Below are 27,902 nucleotides of genomic sequence, written 5' to 3'. Positions count from 1 at the left end.
TTCAAATCTATGCTAAAAACCCACCTTTTCACCGCTGCTTTTGACTCCTAGCCACTACTCAATTTGCCCTCCCCTTGTTCCTTCTCACTCAGTACTTCCCTTGTCCTTAATTGTCTTGTCTGTCTGTCTTATTTTTAGATTGTAAGCTCTTTTGAGCAGGGACTGTCTCTCTCTATGTTGGATGTTCAGCGCTGCGTGCGTCTGGCAGCGCTATACAAATGTTAATAAACAAAGTAACTTGTCAAAGTGCATGCATAGGATCAGCAGAAATGCTGAGGTTTCAGGAACCATGCTTTAACCCCAAGGCTATACAAAATAACACACACACACACACACACACACACACACACACACAATCTTTGCTCCATTCAGAACGAAGAAGTCTCCTTTTCGGTGTATTTGTTTCTTTCCCACATAAATGCTTATTATTTCATCACTTTCACTGCTGCTTATCCACATGCATTGACAGAGGCAGGCGTCTGCCACTATCAGAATTGTTATAATGAGAGTTGACTGATGTTTTCTGATGCCCTGCCATCCTTGAGCACAGTAACAGGGCTGATTGGACAGGTTGTCATTTCTGCTTTTTCTCATATGATTAGTCTCCCTTTTTTCTTAAACTGCCTGATAGCCTGTCTTCACAGAAAACAACTTCGGAATATCTTCAATGGGCATTCGCCTGAAAGTGATTTAAGGATGCTGATTCCATTTTCATGATGCGTTTACATAATTCATTTTTAAAGTTCAATTCCGTTATTATAAAGTAAGTAATTCTGGTTTGTATAATTGTAATTTAAAAATTACACCTGGCGGGGGTCATATTGAATGGTGAACCCTAACAATTGAAGTGGAGCTTGTGTCGAAAATGAAGAATTTAATTTGAAGAGACTTCAATGGCTATCTCTTCCAGCTCTCCACTTCAAAGCAGAATCCAATGTACCTCAAGGAACTCAGACTGATGCCATCTAATCTCCTTAAATCAGTGGCATAGCTAGGGGTGGACCTCGGTGGGCACAGGCCCACCCATTCTTGCCTCAGGCCCACCCAGTCTAGTGGCTCATGAGGCCCCAAAACCCCTCAGTGGCAGCGCCTCACTCCCCTCTCTCCATGTCCTCCGCTCGCAGCCCAGCATCTGTCCCTCTCTCTCTCTCTCTATACACCCCTCCCCTCCGCTCTACCTCAGAGCCATCGCCAGAAGCAATTCCTAGAGGCAACCTATGCCAGCCCTGCAGGCTTCCCTCTACTGTGTCCTGCCCTCAATGATGTCACTTCCTGTTTCTTCACTGACAGGGACACAGTAGAGGGAAGACTGCAGGGCTGGCACAGGTTGCCTATAGCAATTGCTTCCGGCAACAGCCCTGAGGTAGACCGGGGGGCAGGTCTGACAGAGAGAGAGAAGGACAGATGTCGGGGGCCAAAGGTGGGGGTGTGTGCAGGCGGATGGGCAGATGCCAGAACTGGGTTGGAGGAGAGGGAGAAAGATGAAGACATGTGACTAGGGGCAGAGGGAGTGGAAGGAAAGAGAGAGAGAGGGAGAGATGGATGCAGGGGTGGAGGGGAAGGTTAAAAAAATTATATAAGCCCACCTCTTTAACATTGCTTTTGACTCGTAATCACTTGTAACCACTCGCCTCCACCTACCCTCCTCTCCTCCTTCCTGTACACATTAATTGATTTGATTTACTTACTTTATTTCTTGTCTATTAGATTGTAAGCTCTTTGAGCAGGGACTGTCTTTCTTCTATGTTTGTGCAGCGCTGCGTACGCCTTGTAGCGCTATAAAAATGCTAAATAGTAGTAGTAATATTGTATAGATGTATAGCAAACTGTATTGTTAACCTGGGTGGGAAAAGTCCACCCAGGTTAACTCTGGGCCCACCTAAAATGGCAGGTCTGGCTACGCCCCTGCCTTAAAACCTTCTGGTGGAGGTCCTAGCACCGCTCTGGCTATGGTAGGGCTGCCATGAGCTTTATCTATTGTAATGTTGATAGTAGTGGCAGTAAAATTTTTCCAGAACTGCAGCTGTTCCACTCTATTTTCCCTCCATAAAAGTTCCCGTTGTAGATTCTATTACAGATTCCATTATGGGTTCCACCATGTGCAGGGCCACATTAACCACCCAAGGGGCTCTGGGAAAACTTTTTGTGGATCCCCTTCCTTCCCTTGCTTCCTGAATCTAAAAAGCAGTATAAAAGTGTGGAGCTGCCGTCAGTCCATGCCACTGTTGGTTCTACCAGTCCCGCCCCTCAGAAACAGGAAGTGATGATGTCAGATGGGACGGGGCCAGCAGCAGCGTGTACCCAATGCACTATGCCACTTTTTATCCCTGGGAAGTAGCTGTACCGGGAGAGGGGAAAGAGGGGAGACGCTGGATTGGAGAGGGCCCTAAGCTCTGAACCCCCTTTTTAAGCAGCTGCCCCCTTGGCCTGTAGCTAAAAGCGGCCCTGATTGCATGTGACCAGTGATCTGTTAATAGGTGAAGTGAGAGAGAAAACACTGGTCTAACCTAGTTGCTCTACAGGAACATTTCTCCCCAATTGGTAGAAGCAAATGACCCAACCGACATCCCTTCCTTGGATCCACATTCACCCCTTAAACCAGTGGTTCCCAAACCTGATCCTGGAGGCACCCCAGCTAGTCAGGGTTTCAGGATATCCACAATGAATATTTATGAGAGAGATTTGCATGCAGTGGAGACAGTGCATGCAAATCTCTCTCATGAATATTCATTGTGGACAGGGGCATAGCCAGACATCGTCGGGAGGGGGTCCAGAGCAGTGGCGTACCAAGGGGGGGGGGGCGGTGGGGGCGGTCCGCCCCGGGTGCCAGTGGGTGGGGGGTGCTCCGCTCCCGCCACCTCCCGTGGCCGTTCTCGCGGCGCTGCACATTTAAAAAGCCGGCGAAGCAGCGTCGCAGGCAGCGCCTCCTGCCCTGCTTGTAAAAAAAAAAAAATCAAATCTCCTTCCTCCTTCTCCTCCTCGTCTTGACGTCTTGACGTCGACTCGGGCCTTCCAATCAATTTGATTGGAAGGCCCGAGTCAACGTCAAGACGTCAAGACGAGGAGAAGGAAGGAGATTTGATTTTTTTTTACAAGCAGGGCACGAGGCGCTGCCTGCGACGCTGCTTTGTCGGTTTTAACGGGACTGAGGTGGGGAAGGAGAGGGGCGAAAGGGACTCGCGTGGGGGTGTTCAGAGGGGACTGGGGTGGGGGTCTCAGACAGGGGATCTCAGAGGGGAGAAGGGGAGGGGAGAAGGGGACTGGGGTGGGGGTGTTCAGAGGGGAGAAGGGGACTGGGGTGGGGGTCTCAGAGGGGAATAGGGGAGGGGAGAAGGGGACTGGGGTGGGGATCTCAGACAGGGGAGGGGGAGGGGAGAAGGGGACTGGGGTGGGGATCTCAGAGGGGAGAAGGGGAGGGGAGAAGGGGACTGGGATGGGGGTGTTCAGAGGAGAGAAGGGGACTGGGGTGGGGGTCTCAGACAGGGGAGGGGAGAAGGGGACTGTGGTGGGGGTCTCAGACAGGAGAAGGGGAGGGGAGAAGGGGACTGGGGTGGGGGTGTTCAGAGGGGAGAAGGGGGCTGGAACTGGGGGCTGAAAAAAGGGGCAGAGAGAGAGAGAGGGGACAGATCCTAGATGGAAGGGGGAGCGAGAGGGAGGGCAGACCCTGGATGGATGGGAGAGGGAGGGCAAATGGTGGATTGAAGGGGCAGAGAGAAAGGGCAGGCAGTGGATGGAAGGGACGGCAGAGAGGGCAGACACTGGATGGCAGAGAGAGAGAGAGAGAGAGTGAAGACAGATGCTGGATGGAAGGAAGACGGTGAAAAGAAGATGAGGAAAGCAGAAACCAGAGACAACAAACTGTAAATAAAATATATTTTTTAATTTTTTTTGCTTTAGGATAAAGTATTGTAGATGTGTTAAATGTTTATAATAGAACATGTAAATAAGGTAATCTTTTTATTGGACTAAGTTTAATACATTTTGACTAACTTTCGGAGAACAAAACCCCCTTCCTCAGGTCAGGATAGGATACTGTAACAGCACTATACTGTACTGACCCGAGGACGGAGGTTTTGGCCTCTGAAAGCTAAATGTATTAGTCCAATAAAATGGTATTATTTTATTTTCTGTATTTGTTTTATTTCTATTTGTTAATTTGTAAAGTGGTGATTGGTACTTGTTAGTTTTTTCAAATTTACATCTGCTGTCTTTATATTTTGCACAGTACTAGGGGACATTTTCTGTTTCTGTGGTGTTGCATTGTATGCAGAGTCTGGCATTGGGGGTTCAGTTTAATTTTTGTCTAAATAGAAAGTTTATGATTACTTATTCTATAGTGGATTAGGGTGTATCTGTGTTTGTGAAAAAGACATGGCTTTCAGTTGGCATTGACTGTGCAGGATCTACGATCTGTACTATTCTGTCTGGTTTCGTTTTACAATAGGTGAATTGATGTTCTAGTGCTCACTGTAGTGTTTAAGATGCTTTCCTTTTCCTTGTGTGACTCTAGAAATGACTGCTTATGGTATGGTAGAATTGCTCTATAGGTCCTGAGTGTTTTGTATTCTCGGCATGCCTAGTACTGGATTTGGGGGGGGGGGGTGTTAAAAAATGACCGGCCCCGGGTGTCAACTACCCTAGGTACGCCACTGGTCCAGAGCCTGAGGTGAGGGGGCACATTTTATCCCCCCCCCCCCCGGCACCACTGACCCCCCCGCCACTTTTGACACATACCCCTCCCGCCGCCGCCAACAATCCTCCCCCGCCACCGCCAGGTACCTTTGCTGGTGGGGGTCCACAACCTCCCTCCAGCCGAAGTTCCCTTCAGCGCCGGTCTCACTTTTAAAGTACCTTGATAATCTCCCCCTGTAATTCTTCTCTCTGTAACTGAATATTCCCTGCTGATGAAATACATGGAAATGGCAGATCTGAGCCAGCTATGCTGAAGTTTCACTCGTTAGCCCAGAAGCTTTAGTTTCGTTCTCCTGATGACGCCTAAGGGCGAAACATGTGACCACATGTAGAGAACGTTGAAATAAGGAACACTAGCCACAGGAGAGGTGGCATGTTATAGCTTTGTGGACACCATTTTGGTTTTTTGGACACTATATTTGTTTACCGGCAAGATTGAAAAATTGAAAGAAAAATTATACCACCATTTGAGCTGAAGTCTATGCATGCGGCGTATTCCATTTGGACAGCACTCCAAAGCTAAGTACCATATCTAATAAACCATCAACAGATATATTGGTAGGAAGGCAGGGTAGTGCTGTGATGGAGGTGATGGTGTTATGATTAAACAGCTGCTCATAGCTCAACTCAAACACCAGTTTCTGAGCACTATTCAATAATTAAATAATTTTAATTGGTATGTCATACCTCTTAGTAACATGAAGTGAGTTACTTAACATTCAGATAGAAAGAATGTATGTAATATAGTAGGTTTCTTTGTTACAGTGTATTGCATGTTTTGAAGTACACAGCTTCATTCTCAGACTGAACATATTAATGTATCCCTTTCACATCTTGCATCGTGGCTTTGTACCAAGACATCTTTGGAATAGCTGGTGGCTGGCCTGCTGTAACGTGATACATTCTATCCTGGTTACCAAGATTCATAACATCTGCCTGATATAATCTTATCAATTACATCTCCTCTCCTTATCAAACTCAACCCGATTATGCTGTAATCCCTCATTAAGTTCTAACAAGCAGCAGGGCTTATTTTCATTACGTCTGGAATACGCGGCCCTTGAGGATGGACTTCGCTTTTCTTATCTTGCTGCTCCTTCCTGCTTCTTTGGGTTTTAACTCAACTGGACATTGTCACAAAAGGGGATCTAGCATTGTGAAACTTCATTCAGTGCTACCTGGGGAGGGGGGGGGGTGCTGTACACCCTCACCCCCCTCCTCCCCGCTGGAAACTCCTTGCTACAGCTTCCACATCCCAGGTCAGACGACCAGCAAGAGAAACAGGAACAGTGAGCGAGAACTGAATCGGGGTGCAAAGCAGCCATGGAAAAAGTAAGAGTAACAGATGAAGGTTGAATGAAAAGTAATGCCTTCACCTCTGTAACTTTTCTTTAAATGAAGATATTGTAACGAGTTTTTAAAAAACAGAGGAGTGTGGTAGCCGTGTTAGTCCACTCTTAAGGTTATCAATAGAAATCAAACAAAATAAAGCATGGAAAAGAAAATAAGATGATACCTTTTTTATTGGACATAACTTAATACATTTCTTGATTAGCTTTCGAAGGTTGCCCTATATACACTGTCAGCTAGCACATTTGCTTATTTCCGATCTGAGGAAGAAGGGCAACCTTCGAAAGCTAATCAAGACATGTATTAAGTTATGTCCAATAAAAAAGGTATCATCTTATTTTCTTCTCCATGTTTTATTTTGTTTGATTTCTATTGATTCTACATGGAATGTTGCTATTCCACTAGCAACATTCCATGTAGAAGTCGGCCCTTGCAGATCACCAATGTGGCCGCGCAGGCTTCTGCTTCTGTGAGTCTGACGTCCTGCACGTACGTGCAGGACGTCAGACTCACAGAAGCAGAAGCCTGCGCAGCCTTCTACATGGAATGTTGCTAGTGAAATAGCAACATTCCATGTAGAATCTCCAATGGTATCTATTTTACTGTCATAGTAATGCTTGAATGTTTTCACTTATATACACTGTCAGGTAGCACATTTGCTTATTTCCGATCTGAGGAAGAAGGGCAACCTTCGAAAGCTAATCAAGAAATGTATTAAGTTATGTCCAATAAAAAAGGTATCATCTTATTTTCTTCTCCATGTTTTATTTTGTTTGATTTCTATAGATTCTACATGGAATGTTGCTATTCCACTAGCAACATTCCATGTAGAAGTCGGCCCTTGTAGATCACCAATGTGGCCGCGCAGGCTTCTGCTTCTGTGAGTCTGACGTCCTGCACGTACGTGCAGGACGTCAGACTCACAGAAACAGAAGCCTGCGCAGCCTTCTACATGGAATGTTGCTAGTGGAATAGCAACATTCCATGTAGAATCTCCAATAGTAGCAACAGAATCTCCAATAGTAGCAACATTCCATGTAGAATCTCCAATAGTAGCAACATTCCATGTAGAATCTCCAATAGTATCTATTTTACTGTCATAGTAATGCTTGAATGTTTTCACTTATATACACTGTCAGCTAGCACATTTGCTTATTTCCGATCTGAGGAAGAAGGGCAACCGTCGAAAGCTAATCAAGAAATGTATTAAGTTGTGTCCAATAAAAAAGGTATCATCTTATTTTCTTTTCCATGCTTTATTTTGTTTGATTTCTATTAAAAAACAGAAAAATAATGCTTGAAACCTTTTTTTTTTTTAATTACTTTTCTACATAGTCGCCACCCATTCACCACATTTCTCTGCCGGCGGACAAGTTTTTTGAAAGCCGTCACGAAAGAACGTATCTTACGCCGGATTTTGTGTAGGTTTGTTCAAAGTTGGGCAAAGTTCCCAGATCTGCACATAAACTGATTAACCAATTGAGCGCTAACTGGAATTAACAAGCACTTAATTGGCAGTAATTAGGACTTATACGCGGACTGCTGTAGGCCCTGTTCTATAACTTGTGCGCCTAAATTTCATAGTCTGAAACTCAAAAGGGGGTGTGGCCATAGGAGGGGCTTGGGACGGTCAGGGGCATTCCCAGAAATACAATACCGGCCTTTGCGCGTCTAACTGCCGTCAGTTGTGCGTGAGCATTTACAGCAGCGTTTGGCAGGCGTAACTGCTCACACCCATCGCCCTTTACAGAATACTAGCTTAGGGGCCTATTTACCAAGCTGCGGTAAAAGGGGCCCTGCGCTAGTGCAGGGACGTAGCCAGACTTCGGCGGGAGGGGGGGTCCAGAGCTCGAGGTGAGGGGGCACATTTTAGCCCCCCCCCGCCATTGCCGACCCCGCCGCAGCCGCCACCACCAACTTTGCTCCCTCCCCCCCTGCCGACGACCCTTGAGGCATGCTGTTACTGCAAAAGAGAGCAGACATAAGTAGTGTTAAGCAGTGGCGACCCTACCATTAGGCCACCTGGTGTGGGGGTCTCAGGTGGCACTCTTCTGGAGCTGCATCCACCCCCGCGCTCTGAAATCACCCCCTGCCCTTCCTTCTCTGAATTTACCTTCTTTTCTTTCCAAAAGTTGGGGCAGCAGTGGTTCCCATACGCTGCCCTGCTGCCGACCCCTTCTCTCTTATGGCCCGCCTCTCTTACGTACTTCCTGTTTCCTCTGAGGCAGAGCGGGCTGCAGTAGAGAGAAGAGGCTAGTGGCAGGGCAGCATATGGGAGCCGCTGCTGCCCTGAATTGGAAATTCAAGGAAGGAAGGGGGGGGGGGTAGATATCAGACTGGAGGAGGGGAGGAGCGGAGATGCTGATCATCCCCTCGTCTCAAGCGGCAGACTGTCTTGGGCCGCCACGGCATTAAGTGCATGTCCATTGCATGCAATGCACTTAGAGGGTAATCTATAAAATATTGCAAACATTTACATGTTCATTACACATACATGTTTAGAATACTAGCATATATACATGTATGTGCACATATATTCATGTACATACTACTACTACTTATCACTTCTAAAGCGCTACTAGACGTACGCAGCATTGCCAGGGGTGTAGCCAGACTTCGACGGGAGGGGGGTCCAGTGCCCAAGGTGAGGGGACACATTGTACGTGCAGGAAGTCAGACACACGCACAGAAACAGATTCAAACTTGATCAGATCATTCGGCAACGCTGCGCAGCCGAGAAGAGGACTTCGTCTGGCGGGGGTTGGGGTCCCCCGCCAGCAAAGGTACGCGGCGGGAGAGGGTTGGTGGCGGGAAGGGGGAGTCAGTAACGCCGCACGGCCGAGAGAACTTCATCTGGCGGGGGTTGGGATCCCCGCCAGCAAAGGTAAGCGACAGCGGTGGGGGAGGGTTGGCAGCGGGAAGAGTGGGTCGAGGCAGGAGGGGCCAGGGCCAAATCTACGGGAGCACAGGCCCCCGTGGCCCCACGATAGCTACGCCCCCGGTACATGCCAAATTCCCACCTAAGTACGTCTCTGTAAAAATGTGTATATTCCAACTTTATGTAGGGCTTAAATCCCACAGCAGAAAACAGGAGTGGGATACATTATTAATTTAATCCCATTATTATGCCATTTGGGTTTCTGAAGGTGAATTGTGGTCCTTACAAATGTGAGGACACCTGTTTCCCAATTTACTCACTCTGCTTGCTATTGCTTATGTCTGGAAATACTTGTTGATGAAATCACAAATTTTGAGACATGACTATACATGTTTAAAGGAGACCCAACAACATTTAGGAACCGTACGGGGAAGCTATAGTTCTTATGAATCATCGATTCTCTTTTATTTGATTTTTATAAACACTTTCATAGTATTTGCGGCATGAATAAACTTCTATTGTGATTGCACGGTGTAGCTGCAAAAAAAAACAAAGAGCTTAAAAATTTAAAAGAAACAGATGGTGCAACAATGAGATGCATTTGCAGAAGAACTAATTCAGCAAGGAGCATGGTGTTGAATGACATGATAATGCTGACCTGGGTTACATACTAAAGCCAACGATAACGATCACGGGAGATGGAGCCAATTAAGCAAGTGTTGAGTTGGGTGAGGATTAGGCAGCACACAAGCCGGTCACTTGCTTTCAAGGAGCTCGTGCTGATGACATGAAAGAGCTTTGTATTCAGCCCAGATGATTGAAACCAATCCCCGAATCTCTTGATTCCAGGACACAGCAATATATGGATATAAGGGTGTATGTTACACCAAAACAAGTGATGTTTTTCCTTACATGGATATGACTCTTCAGTGAAATTCCCTTGGAAAATGTGGAAACATTATGACCTTCTTTTCATGTCCAGCCACTAGGGTCGTATTATGTTATGTGCCTTAATGAATTATTTTAATGCAGGTATTATCTTACACCATATTAAACACACTTTTAGATAACTGTAAGCCACATGGAACCTACCATTAGGTTGGAAAATGTGGGGTAAAAATGCGGAAATAAATAAATTCAATGACACAAGTGTTGTATTTATCATTGATTGATTGTTGTAATGCTGTTTCTAGGCCTTCCGAATTCGTTGGTTAAAGTGCTTAACTCAATCCAAAAATGGTGGCTAGTTTGATAACAGGTCACACAAAATATCATGTACCATCCCCTGTGGGTGTCCCTGGGTCTGCGGCTATCTTGGCAGGAGTTTCCCTTGGGTAGGCTCCATTGGTCCCTGAATGCACGGCCCTGATGCCTCCAATTGAGGGGTGGGATTTAACCTTCCTCCCGCCCTCCCTTCCAGGAAAATCCCCAGAACAAATGTGGCTATGAACAAGGTTGACTGGCAATATTCAAAAGTTTATTCAACTTATACAACTTATAGGTTAAAGCAAGTATCAACAGTCTACTTAAATCGTTAAACGAACAAACCCCTCGAAGCATAATCATTCAAAGAACAAGAATCTTTTATATACTATAAAGCAGTAGTTCCCAAACCCTACACCATGACATTCTGAGGTGCCACAGTAAACTCACAGGGGAGTCGTGGGATATTTCAAGACCACCTCCAAAATGGCTGGCAGGGATGCCCAGGCCCCACTAGCTGAAGCATGAACCGAGCATGCATAGGAGTACCGGTGCTGGCAGCTGACGCATGCCGCTGACTTCCTCTGCTCAGGCAGCATGGAGGTGGAGTTTGAGCAGCGGATCACTTAAACTGGCGGGACTTGGGTAACCTACTAACCTTCTACTAACCTATAAATGTACTCACTCAGCATGTGCCTCGCTACTCATTTCATCACCTGTTTCATCATCAGCCGTTGCCTGCGTGTAGGCACATATCTGGACATCAGTGCTGTCGTCAGCTGTTTGTAGATCGTAATCAACAGCTACATAGTGGTGAAACTCCTCTTCAGTAACACAGACTGGGATGTCAATAGCCTGTTCATCTGACACGTTTGCAACAGCTGCATCTGTTTCGTCCCTCTCCACATCCCTAACAAAGGTTGCCCGCTTGTAGCAGTTCACAATGGTTGCCTGTGTAACATGATTCCAGGCTTCTTTCTGCATATGTAGGGAATCCAACAGTGAAAGATTATGAGCCAGTTCAACAGCACGTTTATCCTTGCCAGTCTGGTCATCCATAACACTCATCAGACGACGTAGCACAAGAGCCCGATAATGTTGTTTGAAATTGGCTATTATGCCCTGTTCTATAGGTTGGATCAGAGAGGTAGTGTTTGGTGGCAGGAAGACCACCTTGACGTTAGACAGCCTGACATCATCACTGTGTGCAGCACAATTATCACAAAGCAACAAAATCTGACGCTTTTGTGCCCGCATTCTAGTGTCTAACTTCTTTAGCTACTGCTTCCAAATTTCCCCAGTCATCCATGAATTTGTGTTAGCCTCATATGACACAGAAAGTCGTTTAACATTCTTGAAGCAATGGGGCTGTTTGCTCTTTCCAATGACGAGTAGTTCCAACTTCTCACTCCCATCCATATTGCAGCAAAGGAGGATCGTTAGTCGGTCCTTCGACGTTTTACCTCCTGTAGTTTCGACTTGTTTGAATGCAAGTGTTCCATCAGGAATCACTCACCAGTAGAGACCGTTTTCATCAGCATTGGAAATGTCACAAGGTGCAAACTCATTCAAGATGGTAGGAAGAACTGAAACAACCCAATTTTCAGCAGCAAAGTCATCAGCGTCTTGTTTTTCACCATGCTGTTTCTTTAATTTTATGTTGTTCCTCTCCTTCCATCTTTCCAACCATCCAACAGTGGCTTTGAATTCAGTTAGTCCAAGACTTTCAGTTAGCTGATTAGCTTTCTCCATAAGCAGTGGACCACTGACAGGAAACTGTCTGCTCCTGACTTGAGAAAACCACCGAAGAAGAGCATCTTCTACATCCTCAGCTTTTCCCGCCCGTTTACGTTTCCGGTGTGGATTTGTATTGTTTTACCAGTCTTCCAGAAGCTGATCTTTCTGCTTCAAGATCCATGAAATTTGACTGGGATTGACACCATATTCTTTAGCAATAGATGCTTGACTTTGTTTGTTTTCTAATTTTTAAAAAACTTCTATTCGTTCAGCCAGTGTTAAAGTCTTACAGTTGCGCGACGATGACGACGACAACGACGACAACCCCAGTGTATACTCTAACAACATTCTTTTGCTTATTCTGCCTGTGGCAGTTAAACTGGCAGTAAATTTGAAATCTCGTTGGTTGTCACGCGCCAATCGGCTTCCATATTCTGTGCGCGTGCTTATGCAGAGTCTTTCCTGCAGAGCAGCAGTCTTAAACCATGCATATAAGCGAATCTTGCACTTATCAGTGGTGCGCTAAACCGAAGTTTGTCCCCATAGAAATTGATGGCGCCAAAAACGGGACCGAAGTACGGCATGCAGTAAAACAGACCATGCGCTTATCTGATGTGCACTTAAATGGAGTGCACTGTATTTTACAGACCTCTATCATATCTCCCTCAGCCATCTCTACTCCAAGCTGAAGATCCCTATCCTTTTTAGCTTTTCCTCACTGGGAAGTTGTCCCAGTCCTTGTCCTTTTATCATTTTGTTATCTTTCTCTGTGCCTTTTTTTTATTTCTGTTAAAAACCTTTTTGAGATGTGGTGAAAAGAACTGCACACAATACTCAATATGCAGTTGTACCATAGAGGTATTATGATATTCTCTGTTTTATTCTCTTTGCAGTGGTACTCAAACTAGTCCAGGGGGTTCACAGGCCAGTTGGGTTTTCAGACTATCCCTAATGAATATGTGTGAAGAAACAATGTGTTTTAAGCATGCAAAATGTATTGGATATTTTCCTGTTTTAATTATGTCTGAAGTGGTGTTTCTTTGCTGTAAAGCTGTTATAGGGAACTGAATGTTCTTTTTCTTTAACACAAGCAGGAAGCAAGCAGCAGTATACTTTCAAATCTTGTTGACTGGGCTCTGATTGGCCCAGGAAATGAGCGTATTGATTTTGCCTTCAGTCTTAGCCAGGAAGAAAGAAAGACAGATCTCTTTGCTGAGGCTCAGTGAATTATATGTCCTGATCTTCCCAGGTACTGTTTAGCTAGTATGCAAATGTAGTTAGTGTTATAATTGATTCATATTTCAGTTACATGTTATTGTTTGCCTATTTGCACTATTTTGTTCCACTGTTCAATATTTTTAAGAGAATAAACATAATTGTTTGTTCGCCCTGTTTGTCTGGACTGATAAAGAATCCTGGCGATTTGTGTGTTGGATCTGTGAATGCTTTCTGGGAACTGTGGGACCAGTGGGAGTGTGGCCCCAGTAACCTAGAAATCATTGGGGATAATTGGAGAGCGAGAGACTCGCCCAGAAGTGGGTTATTCTTCTCTATATGCATCATTTTGCATATGTCTACAGTGAATTTCATCTGCTATTTGGATGCCCAGCCTCCCTGTCTCACAAGGTTCTCCAGCAATTAAGAACATAAGAATAGCCCACTATCCTGCTTCCAACAGGGCCAATTCAGGTCACAAGTACCTGACAGAGTCCCAAATAGTAGCAAGATTCATGCTACTGACCCTAGGGACAAGCAGTGGCTTTCTCCAAGTCTATCTCAATAACAGATTATAGACTTTTCCTGGCAACAAGTTCCAGAGCTTAACTATTCATTGAGCAAAAAAAATATTTCCTTCTGTTCATTTTAAAGGTAGTACCATGGAACTTCTTTGTGTGCCCCTCTAGTCTTTGTACTTTTTGAAAGAGTAAAAGATCGATTTACATTTACCCGGTCTACACCACTCAGCATTTTGTAGAGCTCTATCATATCCCTCCTCAGCTGTCTCTTTTCCAAGATAATCTGTTTCTGATTTTAAAATTTTGAATAATATTTTTATTGTTTGCAGATTGGATCACCTCTCGTTCCCATTTCTAGATCAACTATGCATATGTACTATCATATCATACCTTATGCTATGAGTTTATCTTGTTGGGCCGACTGGATGGACCATACAGGTCTTTATCTGCCATCACCTACTATGTTACCATGTTGCTACGTAAATATATTTAAAAGCAGCGGGTTCCACTACAGATCCCCGAGGCACTTCCTTATTCACCTTTCTCTGCTGAGAAAACTGACCATTTAGCCTGACTCTTTTCTATCTAACCCAGTTCCCAATCCACAACAGAACATTGTCTCCTAACCCATGACCTTTTAATTTCTTCAGGAGTCCCTCATGAAGGATATGTTCAAGCATCTTTTGAAAATCCAGATATGCTATATCAACTGGCTTCCCTTTATCCACATTTTTATTCATACTTTCAAAAAAAATGTAATGGATTGGAGAGGCAGGACGTCTCTTGTCTAAATTCAAGTTGACTCTGTCCCGTTAAATCATCACTTTATTGTTCAGTAATTCTGTTCTTTATAATAATTTCTACCATTTTGCCTAGCACCAGTGTCGGACTTAATGGATTGTACTTTTCTGAATTGTCTCAGAGCCCCCACCCCTTTTTAAAAAAATTGGTGTTAGGTTGGCCACCCTCTGATCTTCAGGTAATCTTCACAATTTTCATGATAATTTGGAAAAGTCTGGCTACACTCACCCTTCCTTCTACTATTCTTTCTTCCTCTTTCAACCCTTTACTGCGATATAAGAGCCTAAGAAGGTCTTCATGACGACATGGCTCATTTAATCCATGAAGAGGATACCTCCAAGGCAGTTTAACTCATCAGCCTCTGTTTCTAACTCGCATTGGGTTGTATTAATATACGGAGAATGTTGTTGCGATGTAACCCCCACTCTTCTGGGATGAGGCAACCCAGTTTTACTATGACCCAATTATGTAGTCTTCACCAGCCGACGTACCTCAGACTGAGTTCTTATTCCAGAGAAGAGGGGACCAGAAACAAATGAACCTCATTCAGATGGGCTATCTCCAATCCAAAGGAAAATAATAATTATATTGTAAATGATAAATTGAGAATCAGAAAGGTGTCACACAGTTCTCTGGTGTGTGTTAAGAATACCTGTCTTCTATGGCTGTTGTTCGGTCTCAGTTTGTAAGTGCAGGAAGTACTTTCTCTACCCATCTAGTCAAAACCTTTGTTGATACTTTCAGGGCAGCTTTCAATGAAGAAATTAGCCTATACGGTGTTTATACTACTCTTGGTTTTCCCTCTTTAGGAATCAAAGGAATCAAGGGTTGGTCTATTGACTTTGGCAAAAGTCCGGCGGCAAAGCATTCTGGGATCCTTTTCTGCTCCAAGGTTTTGTAGTGTTCTGTACTAAATCCATCAACCCCTGATGTTTTTCTGATTCAGTATGCCAATAATTTCCATGTCTTAACTTGGTTGGCAAGTCATTTCCATATCGCCAGTTTGCAGCCTGTGCGAAGTTGGGCTTAATCCAGGAAGCTTTTAAATTTCATCAGGTCGCAATCTCCTTGTGAGATGTAGACTCAGTGTTCTGGAATAATTCATGAATTCCTTAGCAATTTCCTCAGGAAGGGAAATATTCACAGCATCCTTCCAAATCTCTTGAATATTACATGAGGCCCTGTTCCCTTTCAGACAACTGACCAAAATCGACTGGTTTAGTACATTTTTCATTGCACTTTCTTTTATGTAACGTCATCAACCATACAATCTGCTCATTCGAGGGAATAGTAAGGTGACTCCTTGCTGCTGATCAGTTTTTTTTTTTTTTTGCTGATCTTCTCTTTCCCAGACCTCTTCATATGTTTCTTTCTTTCATTTGTTCTTTTTCTAGCTGCAAAGTGAGCAGGTGTTTTCTCATACAGCATAACAGTCCTTATTCTTCTCATAACTGGTTATTGCAAAGCAGAAACACTAATAATATTTTTCACCCAGCTTCCGGCAAACCTGAGAATTCTTAAGCAAAGAAACATTCAGTTTCCATCTCCCTGGTATGCTGGCCCCTGCCCCTAAAATAAAAAAACGAGAGCAACATCCAAGATATTAATTATACCAACTTTGCAATGTTCCTCTCTCCCCAGCCCAGAACCATGAAGCCACCACCATATATGAAGTCTAATATAGCAGTTACAGGGGTGGTGGGAAAGAAATAATATCTCTATATATAAAAGGCACCACCAACGTTCTAAATGAAGGCTCCAGCTGGAAGTGTGAAGGGGGAGAGATATCCGGTTTCCCCATGAGTGTCTGCCCCGCCCTCGCTCTCTCTGTAACACAAACAGTGAAGGAAAACACAGCAAAGCACGAAATCAAATCGCTCTCTCTGTAACAGTGAAAGACTCAGAGGGGGGAGGGGAGAGAGTGCAGAAGCCCTCACTATCTCTGTAACACAAACACAGCAGGAAACTTAACACTGAAGGACTCCACTCCGAGGGGGGAGGGGACAGACAGCACAGGGGAAGGGAGAGAGGGCAGAGGGGCAGGGACACACACACTCCCACATGCACACAGAAGAAAACCTTGCTAGCCCCCGTTTCATTTGCATCAGAAACGGGGCTTTTTTACTAGTAAATATATAAACCCTGGCACTGAACAAACTGCTTCCAATATTAGCCTATAAGTGAGGAAAAGACACAAGACGCTCTGCAGTTTTGCCACAGTATCTGCCTACTGCCGAGTCTTGATTATCTTTCATTGATCTAAAAACCTCCTGACATGTTGTTATGGATATTTTTTTAATGATTTTCACAAATCTGTGCATTTCTGTCCATCCAACCACACGTGCATGACTTTAAAAACGTATCTTGGTCAGAATTACCCGACGGGGCCAGACTTTCTCAGGGGTTTTTCTTCAAATCAATGAGTCAAGTGGTGTGGTAGCCCTGTTAGTCCACTTTTAAAGGTAATAAGCAGAAATCAAACAAAACATAGAAAAGAAAATAAGGTAATACCTTTTTTTATTGGACTAATTTAATACATTTTTTAATTAGCTTTCAAAGGTAACCCTTCAGATTAGAAATAAAGCTAATGAAAAAAATGTATTTAGTCCAATAAAGAAAAGTATCATCTTATTTTCTTTTCTATGTTTTGTTTTGTTATCTTTAAATCAAATATTTCTATATACCTTCATGCTTCATTTATTGCATGTGGCTGTGTTTTGCACTGGCTGCTGTTATCTTTTAATATAAAATAGTTACATTCATTTTCTACACACACAATTGGCTCATTTAGCAATTATTTTCATTTCAATTTATTACATTTATAGACTACATTTTACCAGAGTCCTAATGTGGCAAACAACAATCATATAATCAATTAAAAGACATTCAATTAAACAATAAATACAGCAAGGTAAACAGGTAATACAAAGCACCAAAACGAAATCATAACTAGACTACATCAAAAATAAAGACCTCAATACAGCCAATTAGCTTGCCGAATCTTGGTGATGTACCCAAGTCTTCGCACTATGATGGAACTCAACAAAGTCCATTTCTGATCTAAATCCCTTTGGCAGTCTTATGGTTATGGTTTATTTATTTCACCTAAACCTGAGAATGTCCTATCACAGCTTCTTGCTAATCTTGCCTAAGCAATTGAGGGAACAGCCAAGACTAGCAATAACCACCTTGTTTTCTTATCTCTGCAAGAGGCCGAGTAAGCTTCCCTAACCCAGTTTAAGTTTCACAGAGAGGAAAGCTACCATCGTGCTTTTTTTTCCCTCAGAGCTGTGAACACTGTTAATTTTAATGTTTGTTTTTTTGTACGCTTAACATTGTATGCACAGAACTTTAAGTTGGAAATTAAGATAAAATAAAACAATTCTACATTGTCCTGTAATTTGAAATATATTTTGTCTCCATTCTGCTGTCGGGCACCCCTTCACACCAGGCAATGCCTTAAGGTTTTGTATATTCCTTCAACCATATTCATTTTCAACTAGCTTTTAGTGGCCTAGTGATTAGGGTGGTGGACTTTGGTCCTGAGTTCAATTCCCACTTCAGGCACAGGCACTTAACCCTCCATTGCCCCATGTAAGCCGCATTGAGCCTGCCATGAGTGGGAAAGCGCAGGGTACAAATGTAACAAAAATAAAATAGATACTATTGGAGATTCTACATGGAATGTTGCTATTCCACTAGCAACATTCCATGTAGAAGGCTGCGCAGGCTTCTGTTTCTGTGAGTCTGACATCCTTCCTGCATGTATGTGCAGGACGTCACAGAAGCAGAAGCCTGCGCGGCCACATTGGTGATCTGCAAGGGCCGATTGTTGCTAGTGGAATAGCAACATTCCATGTAGAATCTCAAATAGTAGCAACAGTGGAGGAGTGGCCTAGTGGTTAGGGTGGTGGACCTTTGGTCCTGAGGAACTGAGTTTGATTCCCACTTCAGGCACAGGCAGCTCCTTGTGACTCTGGGCAAGTCACTTAACCCTCCATTGCCGCATTGAGCCTGCCATGAGTGGGAAAGCGTGGGGTACAAATGTAACAAAAAAAAAAAATTCTACCTTTTACATTTTTCCCATATAATCTTCGCTTTCTTCACCACACTGAAAAATGTCCTGTACTCTCTTTTTACTACACTTAAGAAGCTCCCCATTAAATTCCAGGAAAAACCTGCCTACTAATTTTTGGTGAACGTGAGACATCTCCTCCTACTTTTCTAATAATATAGACAAAAATGTTCAGTTAAGCCTAATTCTTCCCAATTAAAAAAAAAAAGCAGCGAACTTCACATAGTAAAAATATGTCTCTAAGCAACCCAACAATTCACTGAACACAATCAAGCTTCTCCCCATGTAAAGGAATCAGAAAAATTACACTCCAAATATTAAGTACATAAGTACATAAGTAGTGCCATACTGGGAAAGACCAAAGGTCCATCTAGCCCAGCATCCTGTCACCGACAGTGGCCAATCCAGGTCAAGGGCACCTGGCACGCTCCCCAAACGTAAAAACATTCCAGACAAGTTATACCTAAAAATGCGGAATTTTTCCAAGTCCATTTAATAGCGGTCTATGGACTTGTCCTTTAGGAATCTATCTAACCCCTTTTTAAACTCCGTCAAGCTAACCGCCCGTACCACGTTCTCCGGCAATGAATTCCAGAGTCTAATTACACGTTGGGTGAAGAAAAATTTTCTCCGATTCGTTTTAAATTTACCACACTGTAGCTTCAACTCATGCCCTCTAGTCCTAGTATTTTTGGATAGCATGAACAGTCGCTTCACATCCACCCGATCCATTCCACTCATTATTTTATACACTTCTATCATATCTCCCCTCAGTCGTCTCTTCTCCAAGCTGAAAAGCCCTAGCCTTCTCAGCCTCTCTTCGTAGGAAAGTCGTCCCATCCCCACTATCATTTTCGTCGCCCTTCGCTGTACCTTTTCCAATTCTACTATATCTTTTTTGAGATACGGAGACCAGTACTGAACACAATACTCCAGGTGCGGTCGCACCATGGAGCGATACAACGGCATTATAACATCCGCACACCTGGACTCCATACCCTTCCTAATAACACCCAACATTCTATTCGCTTTCCTAGCCGCAGCAGCACACTGAGCAGAAGGTTTCAGCGTATCATCGACGACGACACCCAGATCCCTTTCTTGATCCGTAACTCCTAACGCGGAACCTTGCAAGACGTAGCTATAATTCGGGTTTCTCTTACCCACATGCATCACTTTGCACTTGTCAACATTGAACTTCATCTGCCACTTGCACGCCCATTCTCCCAGTCTCGCAAGGTCCTCCTGTAATCGTTCACATTCCTCCTGCGACTTGACGACCCTGAATAATTTTGTGTCATCGGCGAATTTAATTACCTCACTAGTTATTCCCATCTCTAGGTCATTTATAAATACATTAAAAAGCAACAGACCCAGCACAGACCCCTGCGGGACCCCACTAACTACCCTCCTCCACTGAGAATACTGGCCACGCAATCCTACTCTCTGCTTCCTATCTTTCAACCAGTTCTTAATCCATAATAATACCCTACCTCCGATTCCATGACTCTGCAATTTCTTCAGGAGTCTTTCGTGCGGCACTTTGTCAAACGCCTTCTGAAAATCCAGATATACAATATCAACCGGCTCCCCATTGTCCACATGTTTGCTTACCCCCTCAAAAAAATGCATTAGATTGGTGAGGCAAGACTTCCCTTCACTAAATCCGTGCTGACTTTGTCTCATCAGTCCATGTTTTTGTATATGCTCTGCAATTTTATTCTTAATAATAGCCTCCACCATCTTGCCCGGCACCGACGTCAGACTCACCGGTCTATAATTTCCCGGATCTCCTCTGGAACCCTTCTTAAAAATCGGAGTAACATTGGCTACCCTCCAGTCTTCCGGTACTACACTCGATTTTAGGGACAGATTGCATATTTCTAACAGTAGCTCCGCAAGTTCATTTTTTAGTTCTATTAATACTCTGGGATGAATACCATCAGGTCCCGGTGATTTACTACTCTTCAGCTTGCTGAACTGACCCATTACATCCTCCAAGGTTACAGAGAATTTGTTTAGTTTCTCCGACTCCCCCGCTTCAAATATTCTTTCCGGCACCGGTGTCCCCCCCAAATCCTCCTCGGTGAAGACCGAAGCAAAGAATTCATTTAATTTCTCCGCTACGGCTTTGTCCTCCTTGATCGCCCCTTTAACACCATTTTCGTCCAGCGGCCCAACCGACTCTTTGGCCGGTTTCCTGGATACTGGTGGAAGGTTGACTTCTTACGTTTTTAATTTTTTACTTTGTTTTGTTATTTTTTATTTGTACTCATGTTATTGTAATTTCTGTTGTGTATGTTATTTTGTAACTTGTCTTGAATTTTGCTATAAATGTGTATGATAAATTGTATATGAGCACAAGTTATGCATTATGGAATGGGTTAAAAGGTCAGAGATTGAGGAGCCTGTGTGACTTTGGAATCTATCAGAGATTAAGAAGCCTGTAATTTATTAAAGAACATGAGCCTGTGTAAACTCTGGAATTTATGATACCCCTACAAGCAGGCCTGGGAAGGAGACTAGTGTAAACAGCAGAAGAATGCTGGAAATCAGATAATCTGTGAGAAAGACAGTTTGCAGTAAAAAAAAAAAGTCTTGTAAATCATTGTGTATTATCACTCATAAGTGTATATTATGAATGTTAAAAATTAATAAATATAAGATTAAAAAAAAATGAAACAAATTATATAAGCTGGCGTTTCAGAAGAATATTTCATAATCACTTCAAGGGTTATATACAATATCAGTAGTCAAGTATGTATTACCTACTCTTAATTAGACTACTACAAAATTCAAAATTTTTTTATATCACAATTCTTTATTACTGCTCACACTCCCTCCCTTAATCATATATATTCGCTAACCCACATACATATTATCCAATACACCAAAAGACTTCCTATACAAATTACAAGACTAACAATGAACATGAATAATTCACTTATCTCAAAGTCCACCCTATGCAATACGCATCACGATGAAACGTCCACACAGTGCGTCCCACAAAATCATGTCCAGAAAGTTCATTCCTTCTTTTTCAATTCCAACTCAGTCAAATGATGAAAGATAGGCACAATCGTTGACAAACGTCCCTTCTTTCTTTCATCGGATTAAAAATATCCAATCTCTTCTTGTAAACAAAATTCCAGTCTCTTTTCACCACGGGTTATTGGATACCCACACTCTCTTTACAAACACAAATCTGGTCTCAACACTGGCCGTGTTTCATTAATCTTCTTCAGGAGAGCTGCTTCAACAGCCTCATATCATAGTTCGGTACACCAAGAGAACGCTCTGTAGTCGGTGTAACCTCTCACACTGAGTATTTCAGAGATGCAGGCAGAGAAACATCTTGTTATGTTACTGAATTGATCTCTCATGAGAAACTATGGTGAATAAAATATAATTTCTCATATGCATTGGTTTATTTTACTCCTTCCAGTTGAGAATGGCTGGTTTATGCTAATCTGGGAAGGCATACAAGCAGCCTAAAAACAAAATGCACTTCGATCGATCAGTCAATCATATGGGTTCTAGTTCCAGCTTTGCCACTGGCTGTCTGACTGACCATGAGTACTCTAGTGAAAAATAATTAATATTGCCCCTTTTCATCTCTGGTCTACCAGAAGCTGCTATGCGGCGTGAAAACAGCTGCAGGCACTCTAAAGCAAATGAAATAGCGTCTAGGAGCTTTTCAAAGTCAAGTGCTGTTTTTCTGCTGGTTTCATTTGATCAGCAAAATGCAACGTTGTCCTCATTTCCAGTCCGATTGCTGATACTGTTTACATTAGGGAAGATATAAAGGGCAATTCTCTAAAGGGGCATAAATATAGGCGCCAACCCTCAGATTCTATAAAGCATGCCTAGAGATGCGCGTCAAAATCCAAACGGATTCTATGACAACACGCGTAATTTAACATTTTAACAAGCTAATGAGAGATGATAACAGCACTTAACAAGCAATAATGAGCACTAATTGGCACTAATTAGAATTTATGCATTCGAAGTGCGCTGAACTTCTAATGCGTGCAGGCAAAAAGGGGTGTGGTTATGGGCGGATAAATGGGGATTTCATGAGAATTCCAAACTTTACGCACATAGTTGTAGAATATGGCCAGTGCGCGTACATCTATGTGCAGGGATTTACGCCACATTTTCATTTGTGTACATGGAGGCATGTAGTTTTAGGTACTGAGATATCAACTAAGCGTATTCTATATACCATGCCTAAATCTAGGCGCCGCTTATAGAATACGCTTACCATAGTTTTCGGACTATAAGACGCACTTTTCTCCCCCCAAATTTGGGAAGAAAATATGGGTGTGTCTTATAGTCTGAATGTAGCGTACCTGCTCGCTGTGGAGGGGGGGCGTCCAGGGCCGGTCTTAGGCCGAGGCGAGCGTTGCGACCACATAGGGCCTCACGCTCAAAGGGGCCCCGCGTGGTGCGCCTCAACTCCGCCCAGTGCTTTTTTTGTGAGGTCCAGCTCACCTGCCCGCTACCTTCCGTTCGTGCACCCATGCTCCCTGTTTTGAAATCTTTAATTTACCCAAAGACGCGGCGAACCAGCAGTAAAAGCAGCAGGCAGGCTTGCTTTCTTGTCTCTTCCCTTCTCTCTCAGCATGTCCCACCTTCCTCTGATGTAACTTCTTTTCTGCAAGGGCGGGACGCGCTGAGAGGGAAGGGAAGCGATGAGGAGGTGAGCCTGCCTGCCTGCTGCTTTTACTTACTGCTGGTTCGCCGCGACTTCAGGTATGTAAATTAAAGATTTCAAGGCAGGGAGCACGGTTGCACGAACGGAAAGTTGGGGAGCTGAGGGTGGACAGACAGGTGGGCGGGCAGGTGGGTGGGGGTTTGAACGAATCGCTGGACGTGGGGAGGGGAGGAGAATTGCTGGACATGGAGGGGAGGGGAGGGCAGGACAGAGAGGAGAATGGTTGGACATGGATGGCAGGGGAGGACAAATTCCAGTGGAGAGCCACACAGGTTGTGCAAAACTGCTGTCCTCATACAAGAGTGTTGCACAACCTGTGGTCCTCCAGCAGATCTCCGCCACACTTTTTGCTTCCAAATTTTTTTTCCTATGTTCCTCCTCTAAAACCTAGGTGTGTCTTATGGTTCGGTGCGTCTTATAGTCCCGTCTGCTGGATTCTGCTCTTGGTGGATCTATTTATTTGTTTATTAGGATTTATTTACCACCTTTTTGAAGGAATTCAATCAAGGCAATGTACAGTAAGAATAGATCAAACATGAGCAACAGGCAATTAGAGCAGTAAAAATATTCAAGTGACAATACAAAGTATGGCATGGTATACTACTTGCAATGACAACACAATACATAATAGAAGAGTAAGGCAAAATTGTAACATATAGATGAGTAAGAAATTGGAAGAATTAGAAAGTAAGGTGATTGATTTGAAGAAAGTTGCACGTGAGGTCAGAGAGATGGTTAAATACATCTATAGCACTACTAGACGTACGCAGCGCTGTACACTTGAACATGAAGAGACAGTCCCTGCTCAACAGAGCTTACAATCTAATTAGGACAAACAGGACAAATAAGGGATAAGGGCAAAGAGTAGCAAGATTCCGGAATCCCAAACAATAGCAAGATTCCGTGCAGAATCCCAAAGAGTAGCAAGATTCTAGAATCCCGAAGACTACTACTACTACTACTTATCATTTATATAGCGCTACTAGACGTACGCAGCGCTGTACACTTGAACATGAAGAGACAGTCCCTGCTCAACAGAGCTTACAATCTAATTAGGACAGACAAACAGGACAAATAAGAGATAAGGGAATTACTAAGGTGGGGATGAACAAGTGAGTAAGGGTTAGGAGTTAAAAGCAGCATCAAAAAGGTGGGCTTTTAGCTTAGATTTGAAGACGGCCAGAGATGGAGCTTGACGTACCAGCTCAGGAAGTTTATTCCAGGCATATGATGCAGCAAAATAAAAGGAATGGAGTCTGGAGTTAGCAGTGGAGGAGAAGGGTGCAGATAAGAGATTTACCCAGTGAACAGAGTTCCCGGGGAGGAGTGTAGGGAGAGATGAGAGTGGAGAGGTACTGAGGAGCTGCAGAGTGAATGCAATATTATCTCAGCTAGAGTAGGAGTGGATAAACATGTCCCGCTGCAGTATGTGCAGCCTGAATCAATCCGTGTGTGTGTGAGAGTGAGACTAACAAGTTAGTTACTTCTTCCATTAAAGGTTTGGTTGAAGAGCCAAGCTTTCACCTGCTTCCTGAAGTAGAGGTAGTCTTGTGTTAAGCGGAGCCTTTCAGGCAATGCATTCCAGAGTGTGGGGGCTACTCCGGAGAAGGCTCACTTGCGGGTATCACATCGTGTAATGTCTTTTGGAGAGGGTGCAGTTAGTGAAAGTCCTCGGGAGGACCTTAGTGTCCTTGGCGGTGTGTGGAGGATCATCCTATTCTCCAGATACTCGGGGCCATTTCCTTTCAGGGCTTTGAAGATCAGACATAGAGTTTTAAATTTAGCCCTGTATTGTACTGGTAGCCAATGAAGTTTTTGCAAAAATGGTCTGATGTGGTCACGTCGCTTGCAACCTTTCTACGAGTCTTGCTGCTGCATTCTGAAACAACTGGAGCCGGTGCAGGCCCTTTGTAGCATCAGTCTCTGGGATATCAGGAGCGGAGCGAGCACCAGTCTGATTACAGAGTTTTGCTGTCAAACAAGCCAAACCTCCGCTGCTCTCTGGGAACTGTGGAAGGCAGCAGGACTGCAGAAACCCTTCCTAAAAAGGAATGGCCAACAACGGCGTCTATTTTTAGATGATGGTGTGAAAGTGCCATGAAAGTTACCAGTCACATGAGCTATGGATTTTTTTTTTTGTTTTTAATTTTTGCTCACTAAAATGATATGTAATCCTTGGGTTTGGGGGCTGAATATGTGATCCTTCTGCCTGTCTGAGCAGTACAGAAACTTTGCTATGCTACTACTACTACTATTTAGCATTTTTATAGCGCTACAAGGCGTACGCAGCGCTGCACAAACATAGAAGAAAGACAGTCCCTGCTCAAAGAGCTTACAATCTAATAGACAAGAAATAAAGTAAGCAAATCAAATCAATTAATGTGAACGGGAAGGAAGAGAGGAGGGTAGGTGGAGGCGAGTGGTTACAAGTGGTTACGAGTCAAAAGCAATGTTAAAGAGGTGGGCTTTCAGTCTAGATTTAAAGGTGGCCAAGGATGCGGCAAGACGTAGGGGCTCAGGAAGTTTATTCCAGGCGTAGGGTGCAGCGAGACAGAAGGCGCAAAGTCTGGAGTTGGCAGTAGTGGAGAAAGGAACAGATAAGAAGGATTTATCCATGGAGCGGAGTGCACGGGAAGGGGTGTAGGGAAGGACGAGTGTGGAGAGATACTGGGGAGCAGCAGAGTGAGTACATTTATAGGTTAGTAGAAGAAGTTTGAACAGGATGCATAACTGGTAGGGCTAGTGTGAGCCTCAGATATGTGGAAATAAAGTACAAAACCAAGTTGCAGGTTGTATCTTTTTATTGGACTGACTGACCCGATGAAGAAAGCATAACTTCTGACAACTTTCAAGAGTTGTCCTCTCTTCATCGGGTCAGTGAAGAAATAATGCAGTTCCACTGGGGTTAAATACGACACTCATTTAGGTTTTAGGTTGCCTTCACAAATTAGTGAAAGTGGACAGGAGATAGACAGAAGTGGTGCAACAGTAACAAGTTGCAGTTCCAAGGTGAGAAAGTCAATGTTTACTGTTTTAAACATTTTGATGTACCACAGTGGAGGAGTGGCCTAGTGGTTAGGGTGGTGGACTTTGGTCCTGAGGAACTGAGTTCGATTCCCACTTCAGGCACAGGCAGCTCCTTGTGACTCTGGGCAAGTCACTTAACCCTCCAAAGCCGCATTGAGCCTGTCATGAGTGGGAAAGCGCAGGGTACAAATGTAACAAAAATAAAATAGATACTATTGGAGATTCTACATGGAATGTTGATCTATTGGAGATTCTACATGGAATGTTGCTACTCCACTAGCAACATTCCAGGTAGAAGGCTGCGCAGGCTTCTGTTTCTGTGAGTCTGACGTCCTGCCTGCATGTACGTGTAGGACGTCAGACTCACAGAAGCAGAAGCCTGCGTGGCCACATTGGTGATCTGCAAGGGCCAACATCTACATGGAATGTTGCTAGTGGAATAGCAACATTCCATGTAGAATCTCAAATAGTAGCAACAGTGGAGGAGTGGCCTAGTGGTTAGGGTGATGGACTTTGGTCCTGGGGAACTGAGTTTGAGTCCCACTTCAGGCACAGGCAGCTCCTTGTGCCTCTGGGCAAGTCACTTAACCCTCCATTGCCCCATGTAAGCCGCATTGAGCCTGCCATGAGTGGGAAAGCGCGGGGTACAAATGTAACTAAAATAAATTACAAATCAATTAAAAAAATCACTTTTGAACTCCTTTTCTTAATAGGAAAGACCCATTAATATTCATTCAAGAACAGCCATTCCTTACTAAATGTATCAATACTACAACTGTGTAAAAACAGGCACCAGATTCAATCCCTCCAAAGAACATTAACCTGTAAAAGCCTGACTAAATAAACGAGTCTTTAAAGCAACTTTAAACGTTTTAAAATCTACCCCCCCCCCCCCCCGCACGATGTTTCTATTGAATCTTTTTGTGTCCATCACAAAGTGTTTGATCATCCTAATGTTGAAAGTTTATCATTTTTGTCTGCTCCTGAAGCTTCCTTTCAACACCTTTTAAAAATTTTTCATGAGGTTTTATTAAATCAACGTTGTCCGCAAATCACAAGAGTAGCAACAGTGAGCCTTCTACAAAGCAACGGTACAAAATCCCAAGGAATAAACAATGAGCTGGACCTAATAACATCTACACTACAACCTCCATTTAACAGTTGTATTAAATGTGTCCCAAACCAAAAATATACTGTTTGGGGAGAAATTTTCCTTTGAGAAATGTTCACCTATTGAGTTGTCATTCTGGTTTTTTTTTTCTGTAATAGTTTATTATATCTATGAACGCTGATACGTGTCCTCGATTTTTGGCTTGTTTCTCTGATGTACACAAAGAAAAATGAGAGTTGGTCATGAAGTATAGGACTCTTCAAGCACCATAGGTATGAAGATGTTTATTGACAGAAACCCAAATAGTAACAACATTCCGGAATCCCAAATAGTAACAACATTCCATGCTACCAATCCCAGGACAAGCTGTGGCTTCCTCCATGTCCATCACATAACAGGACTCGACATAGAGCGTGTTTCGGCACCCCTGCATTGGGTGTAATAAACATGGGTAGTTGTTGGACCACAGCTACATAAGTACGTAAGTATTGCCACACTGGGACAGACCAAAGGTCCATCAAGCCCAGCATCCTGTTTCCAACAGTGGCCAATCCAGGTCACAAATACCTGGCAAG

This window comes from Microcaecilia unicolor, chromosome 9 (genome assembly GCF_901765095.1).
Source record: "Microcaecilia unicolor chromosome 9, aMicUni1.1, whole genome shotgun sequence".
Lineage (NCBI taxonomy): Eukaryota > Metazoa > Chordata > Amphibia > Gymnophiona > Siphonopidae > Microcaecilia > Microcaecilia unicolor.
The sequence above is the reverse complement of the archived record's forward strand: the minus strand, read 5'-3'. Positions refer to the sequence as shown.